Here is a 13,469-nt window from a genome sequence, read left to right on the forward strand (position 1 = left end):
TCAGTTCCTAAATGACTTCCTTCTCATATGCATTCCTCTTTCTTTCTTTCTTTCTTTTTCTTTCTTTCTTTCTTTCTTTCTTTCTTTCTTTCTTTCTTTCTTTCTTTTTCTTTCTTTCTTTTTATCTTTCTCTCTCCCTCCTTTACTTTCCTGACTATTTCTCTCCTCTTTTTCAGATTTAGTAATGATGCTTTCCTAAAGGTGAGCCATTGTAAAGTATTGGAGCACAAATAAAAAGTATCCTTGCACTAACCTTGTTTTCTCTATCTTCCCAATCTTTTTCTAGGTCTATGGCAGAAGAAGATAACCTAGAATAGAATAGAATAGAATAGAATTTTTTTTTATTGGCCAAGTGTGATTGGACACACAAGGAATTTGTCTTGGTGCATATGCTCTCAGTGTACATAAAAGAAAAGATACGTTCATCAAGTATCTTTAATAATAATAATAATAATAAATAAATAATTCAGATATAGCTGGGCTTCAACTTCTATTAACCTTAACTACCACTAGTCAATAGTAAGGGAATCTGGGAATTATACTCTGCAACATTTGGTTTGCCACAGGTTATTACACCTGAGATTATGCAATGAGGATAAGTAAAATCCCAAGTGATTGAGAGAGAACAAACATTGGCTCAAACTTCAAAATAAGGGGGGGAAGGATGAAGATGTGACAATCTCTAGACCTGTGATGGCAAACCTATGGTATGCATGCCACAGGTGGTATGTGGAGCCATATCTGTGGGTACATGAGCGTTACCCTAAGTATGCTACAGTGCGCATGCGCGCACCGGCCAGCTGATTTTTCTGTCCTCCAGAGGGTCTTCGGGCAGGTAGGGAAGGCTGTTTTTGCCCTCCCCAGGCTCCTAGAAAGCCTCTGGAGCCTGGGAAGGGTGAAAAACGGGCCTACTGGGCCCACTAGTATGCTTTTTGCCATCATGTGCCAAAAGGGGAGAGAGCATGGGGGGTTCATATGGCAGGCACAGGGAGCATTGAATTATGGGCGTGGACATGCAAGCACACGACCCCCACCCCCCCTCCACTTTTGGCACGCGACGGCAAAAAGGTTAGCCATCACTGCTCTAGACAATCTCTAGTAATATTTGTATCTAGGGAAAATTTGAGTATACTATAGATCATAAAATGATAAATCTGTCAAGTGTCTTGAAAATAAGAGCATGATCATTAAAATTATCATGGATCAAGAACATATTTTTAAGCCAGGAACTTCTTTAGTAGATTGTAGGAATGCTTTCTGAGTATAATACGTATAGCAGTGGTTCTCAAACTTTTCTTCACCATGGTCCCCCTTTTAAATACTTTTTGTGGTCAGGGACCATGGCCATAGATCCCCAAGTCTTAACTCAAGATTTAAATCATAACATTTCTTCAAGCCTTCACAGACAGCCTAGGATGCATTGTGCCCCCCTAGAGATCCGGAGACCACAGGTTGAGAACCACTGATGTACAGAATTTAACATCCAAAGTATCCCATGATATTCTAAAGATATTTGTACTTATAACTGTTGTGATGAATATATATAATTTTTCTTTCTTCAATTTTTTTGATTTTTTGATTGTTTTTTTCTTCCTTATATTTTTTCTTCCTTACATCAGTCTGTATTATTTTTAATTAAGTTTTAATAAATATATGTATATATGTAGCAAATTATCTCGTGATTGTTGAGTTCTGTTTCTAATCCTGTTTAACATTTTTATTAATGAAGAAATATAATACTTTTTATAGATGATAAAAATGTAGCATGCAGTTACTCAACACTCTAGGACCAGGATGGTGAACCTGTGGCACGCGTGCCAGAGGTGGCACGCGTGCCAGAGGTGGCACGCAATGTCCTCTCTGATGGCATGCGAGCTGTCATCCCAGTTCATCTCCACTACGCATGCATGCATGCCTCCCGCTGTCCAGCTGGTCTTTGGATCTCTGCTGCACATGAATGGGGGGCAGGATGCATGTGCGGGAGTCACACACGGATTGCATTTTGGGGGTTCAGGAACACGCACGCTTTGGGCACACTTTCGGTCCAGAAAAGGTTAGCCATCACTGTTCTAGGAGAAATGAAAATCAAAATTATCTTGATTAAAAGACTGAAATTACCAGAAGTTTAACAAAGAAAAATACAAAATTATTCATTTAAAAAAATGAAAACAAATGCATGAAAGGGTTTGGAATTGTAGCTGATCACAAGCTGATTATGAGTCAGATACATGCATAATGTGGCTGCCAAAAATTCAATTTTACTTAATTTCTAAAAAATATAATTCCATTAAATTCTGAACAGATCAGATCTTTTTAAAATATTTTGTCCAGTTCTGAACCCCATCTGTTAAGGAAAACCCATAAAATAAGAATAGGTGCAGTATAGAGCAATAAGGAGATTGGAAACTATGCCTATACAAGAACTATACAAGAAATGTTTTTCTAGGAACTGGTATATTTAGACTTGAAAAACGTGACTGACAGGAAATATGATAGCTTTTTTAAAAATACCTGGAGTGTCAAACAAAAGAAAGTTACGACTCCTATCCTCTCAGAATGCAGGAAATGGTATAAAAGTATTACTTTAGAGGAAGAAATAATCCAATTTTATGTTAATTTAACAAAAGAGCCAATTACCCAGAGAGCTGGTAGGCTCACCATCACTGCAAGTGTTCAAGGAGAGGCAAACCAGCCATCTATCAGGGATGCTTCTATTTGAATTTTTGCCCTAAACAGGATGTTGCAGTCATTTGTCTTAGGTGGTCCGTTCCGATTCTGTGATTCTACTTGTACCCCAAATGTTTTAGAAGTACAGTTACAGAAATGAATGAGGGTGGAATTGTGGTGAAATATGGGTAGGTTACTTGTATATACAAGTATTTCAGGATCTACAAATTTACCTGCAGGATTTTAATGTTGTAAAAATCTGAGTCCAGTATTACATTTGAATTCAAGCACTTCCTAGGGCCGTGATGGCGAACCTATGGCACGCGTGCAGATGTGGCATGGAACGCCCTCTCTGATGGCGTATCACCCCAGTTCAGGTCCGCTGCACATACACATGCGCCTCCCGCTGGCCAGCTGGTCTTTGGATCTCTGGGATGCATGCGTGGGTGTGCACGAACCTGCACAGGGGTGTGCGAGTATGCACGGGGTTGAGGCCCATGCAGGGGGCCATGTGCGTATGCGCAGGGGCAGGGTTCATGCGTGGGGCTGCACACACATTGCATTTTGGGGGTTCTGGTGCATGCTAATGCATGCTTTGAGCACTTGGTCCGGAAAAGGTTAGCCATCAGTGTACTAGGGGCTGTGCTCGATTAGCTATTTTGTGTAGATGTTTATGTAAATTAATTTCAAATCTACCTACAAATATCTGTTTATACTCACCCTGTTTCACTGTAATACCATCTGAAATGTTAATACTCCTCTTTTATTATTTTTTCATATTATCCATCTTGATAAAGCAAGAATAATTAACATACAGCTTTTTGATCCACTTAAATACACTTTAAGCTACTTTTTAATTATGAATTAAGAGAATATTGTAATATTACAGATGAATAATGTAATTGGGACTCACTGGGTACTTCATGAAAAGTGTATTTACTGTATTAAAGATATGGCAATGTTTACATTCAGTTTTGAGGAATTAATGGAAGAAATAAACAGATGTATGCATACTGAGGAATGAAATCGGAGCACATTTGTAACTATGTAAAACAAAAACAAGAAACATTTGCAGTTTTTTAATTCTCCTCTTGATACATGAAAATCTATGGAAGGGAGGCAGTTTCTCCTATAGCTGTAATCACCAGATTTCTAGCTTTTTAAAGACCTTCTAAAAGCTGATCTTTGAAGCAAAATCTGTGGTCACTTTTCTGCCCTATTGATTGATTGAATTTATATAGCTACCCATTTCACTTGCATGTGACAGTTGGTAGTTTATACTATTAAAATGCAAATAATCAACATATTAAGATCTCTTTCCAGAGCACAATACCATAGTCTTTTGAGACTGAAGGATGCCAATGAATCAACATATTCAACCATTAAAATGAATTAAAATGGTTAAAAACTATTTGTTAAGAAAGGGCTCTAGAGTGCAGTTGCTTTTGAGCACAGAAAACTGAGATAGTTCATGGGAAACAGTGAAGTTAAATGGTAGAATTTGTTGGAAAATCAAGAAATGCATTGTTAATCAGTGTGTGTGCCTTTTGTCCAGATCATATGTGGTCTGCATGAACCAATGAGAAGCACAATTAATGTAGAGCAAGCAACAATGATCAGCAAGTGTCCTTATGTATTTAAACTCAAACTTATACCGTAGTTGCATCAGATTTTTTTTTTAAAAAAAGCTGTCTAGAGCTTCTTAAAAAGAATTGATTTGCAGGAACATCTTTTGGTAGCAGGCATAATATTAATAATATCAGGAATATTGAATACAAATTACATTTCAGAACCCAAGAATATGTCTTTTGTAAATGTTTTTTTTCTTCCAATTTCACTTTCATTACATATAAATACGCTATAAATACATTCTAACTATAAACACACTATTAGGAAACAACTTTAAAAGTGTAAACAATAATAATTAAAAGAAAGAAAATCTAACATGGTATTTTGTAAGCTTTGCTAAATAAAAATTTGCATGGCTGAATATACAGAGATTATACATGGGAGACTTGATTTTAACTGGGAGGTCAAGAAGTAAAGCAGTTGTTAAGACTTTCCTAAACAGAATTCATGATTTGTATTAAAAAGGGCAACTACAGTACTTCCCACAAAACTTTAAAGACTTTAGAAACATTTTCAGGGTGGATATATTTTAGAGGATAAATTTTAGAATTTTCTTTTGAGTCAAACTCCACTCCTTTTGATTTCCCAAAGAAAAAGAGAAAGAGAAAGCAAACTGTTGGGGATTTCATTCAGTCTAAATAATATGTTAAAGAATATATCCCTTTTCCTAACAGATAGAGGCAAAAAAGAAGGGCCTGCTGCAAGATCCCAACTCTGGGCCTGGAGGCAGTTTTAAGGAATATAGGAAATAAGACTTTAGAAATAAAATTGTATTTCATGTAATTAAAGTTTGTTACTGAAGAGATAATGTCATCATTTCTGAAGGGCAGTCAAGAAGATGTTGATCATCTCAAGCAACTTCAAAATAAATGCGTTCAGACCTAAATGCTTACTACCTACAAGACATATACATTAAAGACATATACATTTCAAATAACAAACCAAATAACAATCTTACATCGTATAAAATTTTTATAGCATGTTCACTTCTCGGCGCAGGATTAAAGTGACTCCGTGACTTAGTTTTTTTTGGATGTTTTTCTGAACTAAGTAGACTGCAGTTTGTGTTTTAACACAAAAAGATACTTTTCATCTTGAAACCTGATCACATGATTGGTTTTATGTTTCTTTTAATTCATTTATTTAAATAGCGAATGCAGTGTAACGGCAGAATTTATCCATGATAAATGAACATTTCACAATGGATATACCGACAGGACTTTAAGAGGGAGGGGGGAGGTGTTGTCATTCTATCAGCAAACTTTTTAAACCTCCACTACGCAGGTGTCTCTGTGGCGCAATCGGTTAGCGCGTTCGGCTGTTAACCGAAAGGTTGGTGGTTCGAGCCCACCCAGGGACGCTCCGCACTGTTTTAATGTGGAAAACCATGCAGAACTGTTTTATTGACTTAAGGGGGGGTTGATTTGAGTGCTTCAAACACACAAACTCCACACCCCGATTATTGAGAACGTGCATGAAGTAAAAACCATACGGTGCAGGCGTATTATAGAATCTGCTCTGCGGCGATTTAAAGGGTGATTCTGTTCAACCCCCTTTCTTCTTCCTTGCAACACCCACGTGCTCTTTGCAAAATGCTTTCTAGCAAGAACCCCTCTGCTCAAGAAGCAGCATAAGTTACGCCTGCAGTGTTGACTCAGCCGCAGCAGTCCTTCCAAGAGGAGGCCCGCAAGGGGGATTCGGGTGCCGAAGCCTCCCTATTCTTGCCTGGCCAGAGCGAGCAGCCTTCCCATTGCAAGATCCCCCTTCGCAGCTCCTCTCTTTCTGGTCTCAGAATTGCCGTTTCCCCCAGCCCCGTTCTCCCGAATAAGGGAGGGGGTCTTTTTAGTAGCCGTCGCCTCTTCTTTTGACTCTGGCAACAGCCTCGCAGAGCGAGGGGGCTGCGGCCTCAGGCAGATTTATTCGCCTCCTTCCAGCAGGGCGGTGGAGCTGGGCATTGCGAGAGACAACAGCAGCGTCCGAGGTTCCTGCGAGAAACTGAGTCGACTAGCAGCGCCCAGACAAATAATCAGTTACAGAGCCTCCACCCCACTCCCGGTGGCTCTCTTGCGTCATACTTAAAAAAAAACTTGGGCGGTTGGAGGGCAACGCCGGGACAGATGCCAACAGGAGAAACAATTATGTAACAGCATCGAGAGGAAGGCAGATCCAAAATTGTACTTGGCTTTTAGTTTTGTATTCCTTTCTCCTCCCCTCCCCCCTCTTCTAGTTTGTCTGCCGAAATAAGCTTGGATCTGGCTGCACTTTGCGCCCTGGAGTTGAATTACTTTTCAGGGCCCGCCCGGTTGCAAACATCTCCCTTCGTTCCCTCCGCAGAGTTGCTGAACATCCTGGGAAAGAAGAATCTTTCCACCAAATTTGCCTAGCCTTTTCCCCATCCTCTTTCCCTTGTAAAAAATGCGGGGGACCCGCGAATCCTCCTCTGTCATAAATTACCTTCCGAGTCCAATCCATTCTTCCATCCAATTTTTATAACTGTATCGCGATTGTAAGAGAGGAGACAACGGATTTTCTGCCGACATAGAATTCATAATTCCCAACCTTTGAAAAACTCAGTTGCTCTTCCAAAACGTTTCTGGCACTCAGGGTTACCCATGCAAACCGCCGCCCCACCGCGCCTTTTTCTTTCGCTATGTCAAGCTGCTGCTTAATTTTCTTCCTTTTTTGTTTAAAAATTAAGTTTTAAAACAAAGATATATGTATGTATGTATGTATGTATGTATGTATGTATGTATGTATGTATGTATGTATGTAGTATGTATGTATGTATGTATTTAAAATCAGGTCTAGAAACCTATACATTTTAGTTGAGAGGAGAAAAAATCTTAAATGTTTTATAAGATAGAAACAAAAACTTTGACTCAGAATCTTTTTAAAATATTTCAATCTATACAAGATGGCTTCATGTTTCCGGAATCTGCCCAGAAAGAAGATAACTATGCTTTCAAAAATCTATACAGATGTACTATTACTTTATAGAATTTATACATTTAATGGCAGATGGTCTGCAAAACTGCCTTGACTGCCTCAAATATACCTGTCATAATGGTATATTGGTACCATTGGTAACACATGGTAATGTTTCTTGCTCATCTCAATTTGCTCAAGCAAACTGATCTAGGATCAAAACAGTAAACTTTGGTTAGTAGATAACAAATTCTTAAAGCACTATTTAATAATGCCCTATTATTAAAGCACTACATTGCTTTGTATTGTTGGCAAGAAAATTACATGAATGGGTCTAAGAAGGCAGAGTGGTTTCTCTCAGGGAAGTATTTATTCCCCTCTTTACTTTTTAGGTAAAAGTCATATAAGTAGCTCTCTTGCTTCTAAATTGGAGGAATGGAACAGGTGCCTGACCATGAGAGGAAGCTGAGATAAGTTTTCTGAAGTCAAACACCAGGCATTCACTCAAATGCCTAATTTGATATATATTATCCCTCCTGTTCATAAAGTGCTGGGTCCTTTCTGAATTCCTAAAGGCATACTCAATTAAAATATAATGTTACACTCAAGTGCATTGCATTTTTTTTAATTCATACGTGTAAAAATCAAGCCTAAACATGTATTTTCTAAGAACTATTAAAATCTAAAAGTAGATGAAAAATGCTTTTGAATGGATTTTTTTCATTTTTATTTTGATAGCAGAGATTTCATCCCTATTTTATACAGGATTATAGTTTTATTTTAAGACTCTAAGAAATGCCTGCAAAGAATGTGGCACTTTAGAGAAATTGTGCAAAACAGTGAGCTGCTGAAGTGTTCACCTTTCTTGATTGACTGAATTTGGAGAGAAAATGCTGGTCTTTGACAGGATTATACTCATATTTTTTTAGAGGATGTGCAGCATTAGAGGACATGGACACAGAGATGCCTAATATTAAGTATTGAAATAATGTTTAAAAGGTACGTGTAAAGCATGAGACTTAATCTTCAAAGTCTTTGCTTCTTGTGTCCCTTGATTCATTTCCATTGTTCCACTTCTAGCTAGACACGCAGCCAGAATTCACCCCCTCCTGAACTCTTCCTTTAGTTCTCTTGGCTCTCCAAACCAAAATCTCAAAAGACTTGAACTTCTTCTCTGCTTCCTGATTCTGTGACTCAGGAATACCATCTTTGCAAATTCTCACACTAGGCAAGGATGCAAGGGATGAGGGTTGTACAGCAGTCATTCACAAAAGAGGTATTTGGTTCTCTATACTGTTCTTAAGTCCTAAGCAAGCTTCACTTTAAGCAACCTTAATCAGCTTTGCCTAATTTGGTGTCTTCTGGATGGAGACAGCTACATATAATGGAATTGTAGGTTAGCCCATTGAAAAGCTCTGGGGGGGGAAGCTGATCTAAGCTTGAGGCTTCTTCTCAGTGATGTTATCCTCTCTCTCTCTCTCTCTCCACACACACAAACTCACTCACACACACACATTGTACACTGAGAGCATAAGCACCAAGATAAATTCCTTGTGTGTCCAATCACACTTGGCCAAGAAAAATTCTATTCTATTCTATTCTATTATGGTGAAAGGTATGAACTAAAAGAGATCCTGAGTTCTAGTTCCCACAAACTGGGTGTGGGCTTGGGAGGAATGGATGACTTAAGACAGGTTGGAAGGTTGCTGACCAACAAGGGCTTACTCCTCTCAGCATAGTAACCCCCAGCATTAGACAGCTCTGCATCTTCCACATCTGCCGCCTTCTCTTTCTAGTTTTCCCTTTCCAGGAAGAAAAGGAAAGAAAGAAACAAGGAAAGGAAAGAAAAGAGGAAATGGGAAGGAAGAAAGAAGGAAAGCAAAAAGCAGAAAAAAAGTATAGAAAAGGAGAAGGGAGGGAGGAAGAGGTAAAAAGAGGAACAAAGGAAGGGAATAGAAAAAACCAGAAAAAGTAGGTAAAAAGAAAAGGAGGAGAAAAGGAGGAAAAAATAAATATTGAAAAAAGGGAATGAAGGAAAGAGGAAACCAGCTGGGGAAAGGAAAAAGAAAAAGAAGGAAGAAAGGGAAACAAAGAATGAGAGGAAGACAGATGCAGAAAATATAGAAAAGAGGAATGAAAAGCAGACGGAAGAAAAGAAGAAAAACGAAAGAGAGTGGAGAGGAGGAGAAGGAAGGAGGAAATGAGAAGGAAGCAGAAGGCGAGAAACGGGTAAGGACCTTGGGAAGAAGGCAGCTTCTCTCTGTCAATTCTCCCCGCTGGAACGGCGCAGCCATTCTCCCTATTTCTCCGGCCTCGAAGAACTCTAGAGGACCGTGACCGAAGGCCGAACAACAGGGGTTCCCGAAGCTGGCAGCGACAGCGAGGCAGAGGAGAGCGCCCCAGCGAAAGAGCGACTCGGGTAATTCGATCGGAAGAGCCACTAGGGGAGCAGGGAGTGGGATCTCTTTCTCTCCAAAAGTCCGAGCCTTATTCAAAGGAACTTATCGCGCGGGCTCGGAAAGCCAGGAACAACTTCCAACTGGCGATGGATCAGCACTAGTCGCCAGTCACGCGCTTACATGTCCCACGGGTCCCCGGAAAGGTGGGCCAGAATTTGTTCTGCCTCCTGCTGGGACGAGTGCAAGCAGGCCGGTATCAATGCAAACGGTTTAATCAAATCATCTAGTGTCTAAAATATTTCCCTTTCATCCATCCATAAAAAAACGAAAGGGGGATATTTTAGAAGCTAGATGATTGTTCCATGAAATATATTGTTATGATTGGAGATACTGTCAGCCAACTATTTAGATTTGGCATTTTGTCAGCTTATTCAGTCCTTCCCAGGAACCTAGGACAAGGTGAATGTTATTTAATAATATTTTAAATGTATTATTATTTCCCTGTATGTAATATACAACAAAATTCACAGATGAAAACTTAATAATTCAAGTCCTAACCAAACATTTACAAAAATATGAAAATAAAAAATAAAACTGTTTCCCTGCATTGTTATGGTACCACGTGATTTGCACTTCGCAGGAAAAATCATGGCAAAGCAAAACAAAGGCCTGGTAAAGCTCTTTTCAGAAATACAATACAATACAAATAACCGGGTCTTCAATTCAGTATCTCTAAATTGAACTAATAACATTTGAGTTTTATTTTCTTTCCAGCCGGCCAAATGTGTGAGAGAAGCTCACAGAGCAGGGAACCAGCATTTCCTGCAGCATTCATTATCCTACTCAATTTCATAAATATTGTTAATATAACAATGAATCCTATGAAAAAAAATCTGGGTGTTTATGATAAACAGCAAGCAAGCAGGATCTGCTAATTTTGGAATGCTTCTATTCCATTATTTGAAAGATTTAGTTAGCAAAGTGTAATGATTGAAAAGAGCAATGCAGTTCTTCAAATTAAGTATTGTAATGCTAAATTAATATTAACAGAATTATAATATGAATTTTCTCTCACCCTACAATTGTTGGTCATGATATGATCTATTTTCATTTATATACAACCATACAATGGACCCATAAGTATAAAAGCCATTTTAGAATGAGTCATGCCTGTGAAACATTTTAACATGGTTTAACATGGTTTACTTAACCATGATTCATTGAATTAAGCCAGTACTCAGGATTGCGTAGTAACCTGAGAATAAACTAATATCTCTGGTTAAATTTACATAACACTGAGCCATAAATAATCCACCTTAAATTAGGATTGTGGTGTTGTTCAAATGTAGCTATAAAGTGATTTCCCCTCAAATTATTATCTAATTAAGTCACTATCTTATATAATGCTATAAATTTTAAATTTGAGTTGCAGATGCTTGAATTTCAAATTTGATGCAGAGCATTCCTCCTACCACCACAAGACCATAATAGAAATTAAAGTTTATGTTTATTCAAATAGGACTAGGTTATTTGCTTATCAGTGCAAAATTTTGGTCTGCATTTTATTAAACCATGCTTAGGGAACATGGTACTTTCAATCTAGACATGCCCCTAGAGATCCGGTTGAAAAGTTTGATCTGGAACAAAAACTGTTTTTATTTAGATATTATAAAGGTGAATTATATAGTTCTCTAGGAAGTCATATGTGTAATTTGTGAAAACTAGAAAGTACTGGTGAAAATCTATGCAAGTTCTCAGTTAATACAAGATAGTTACATTTCTTACTTCTTATGGATGACAAATTGTGTGCTCCCAGAACATCTGCATATTTTGTAACTAATGTCCTTAATAAATTCAACTCGGCTTGCAATGGTGTGTAAATTAAAAATTTAAAAACCAAGGAAACAAGAACAATGTACCTAAAATTCTAGCAGTTAGAATCTGCCTATGAAAACTCTTTTGTTTTTATATCTAAAGTTTCAATTCAGAAATAACAATTAGTGCTTTGTACATAGAGAGCAAACTGATAAGGCCATTTAGAGAACATGAGCTTGACTGCAAAGAACTCAGCTCAGTTGTAACAATGTTTTAAGATTCAGTATGGATGGAAGGCCCCTTTGAAATCTATAGAAAGATCAAGTATTAAGGTTTTATACGTTGCCAAGTTCAGAATATTCTGAAATGCCATCTGTTGTTGAAAGTCCAAGATATTTTGAAGGTTAATATCAATAGGCCAAAAAGAGCCGTGCCAATTACTGTAAAACATTTGTCAGAGAATAAAGATTGAAATTCCCATTAGAATACTTTACGAAAACATAGTTTTAAAATAATGATTTCAAGTCAGGCATAGCTAACTTGGGTTCAGAATAAATAAATGTAAAACTACAATTTAGCCTCATTCTATTTTTACATCTGTGGAAATGAATTACGAAAGGCAGTTTGGAATATATTGGTTCCTCTGTAAATGTAAGGGTTTAATATCTGCAAATTGACAGCCAGAAGAAAAACCTTTCTTGCCACACGGAGTCATTAAAAAAAAGAAGTTGTACTGAAAGGTTGCAGCCTGAATACTCTGGTAAGAGAAAGGAGAGGAGGAAGAATATATTAAGATGAACTAAACTCAACCAATTTTCTGGATAGCTTGTTTATGGAAATGGTTTGACATAGAAATACAAAACAAAGCTTTAAGCGAAGTATTGCATTCAAAGAACCTTTGAAAACTAAGTTGTTCTTTGCATATATAAATTATTTAGGAAGGAAGGAAAGAGTAATTTCCTAGTATTGCTTCTTTTCAACTATTCTATGTATATATAAAATAGAATTATCAAGCCCAATTACCTAAGAGCTTAAATAATTTCACTTTTTCTTATTTTTGCTTAATTTAGAAAACACGTAGTCCAGTTATTTAGATTTTTTTCCTTCGTTACTATCATATTTCATCTTGGAGCATTAGGAGAGCCTGCAGGCCTGGGCTATTTAATTCAGCCCTTTTGCCTCCAGAAATGGCCATCACCTGCCAACCGGAAGCTAATCAAATCCGTATGCTGACACAAGCATAGAAAATCCATTTTAGACATGGCAATAATTAGCTACCTTTTTTCCATAATCAACAAATATCACTCATCAAGATTTTCCTATAATCAATAGCAATTGTTCTAATCCATTTCAAATTGCAGTCCTTAGCCTTATCCAACCTAATACACCCCCATACATGTTGGGCATTGATTCCCACTATGTCTGTATAGGTAAGAATAATGAGAGTGAATGCCCAATGTGTTTGGAGAAAGCTTTAGTGCACATTAGCTTGGAAGGAAAAGCATTTGAACTCAGTGCAGTATAAATGAAGAAAACTGGAGTACGGAGTTTTCAGAATTATATTCTATATTTAAATATGCTTTGATTTAGCCCAACGACGTACATTTATTGGATAAAGAATATATAAACTATTTATAATTCACAATATAGTAGATTAGGTTATTTATTGCTCTTGTTGAATTCTGTTATGAGCATCATGCCAAATTGTCCATTTTACTACTCCAAATTAAAAAAAACAATAGAAAAATATAATAGTGCTCTGTATAATTTCAGATATATTGTAGTTTTCTTTGATTTTAATACATCTTTTTGCTGTAGATTTCATTTTACTTAAAACTCTAAGATTAAACATTTAGTTATTTCTTTATACTCTTTTTCATTGTTTTGTTGAAAAGGTTGTACCTGGTGTTTCTCCATTGATGCAGATTGCAATAAATGCCCTATCCCTCGATTATTAACCCAAATTGTGAATCATCTCTCAGTTCAAATCACGTTTGCTATTTTAGTTTCTAATTTTAATTTGTCTCTATAACC

General features: G+C 37.4%; 1 non-coding gene across 1 annotated transcript; it reads left to right on the forward strand.

Annotated features, from left to right (window-relative positions):
* The first annotated feature begins 5,582 nt into the window (after positions 1-5,582).
* Positions 5,583-5,656, forward strand: TRNAN-GUU (transfer RNA asparagine (anticodon GUU)). The gene has a single exon. It is a non-coding gene; the product is annotated as a tRNA-Asn (tRNA).
* Positions 5,657-13,469: the final 7,813 nt, after the last annotated feature.

Source organism: Ahaetulla prasina, chromosome 4, assembly GCF_028640845.1.
Source record: "Ahaetulla prasina isolate Xishuangbanna chromosome 4, ASM2864084v1, whole genome shotgun sequence".
Taxonomy (NCBI): domain Eukaryota; kingdom Metazoa; phylum Chordata; class Lepidosauria; order Squamata; family Colubridae; genus Ahaetulla; species Ahaetulla prasina.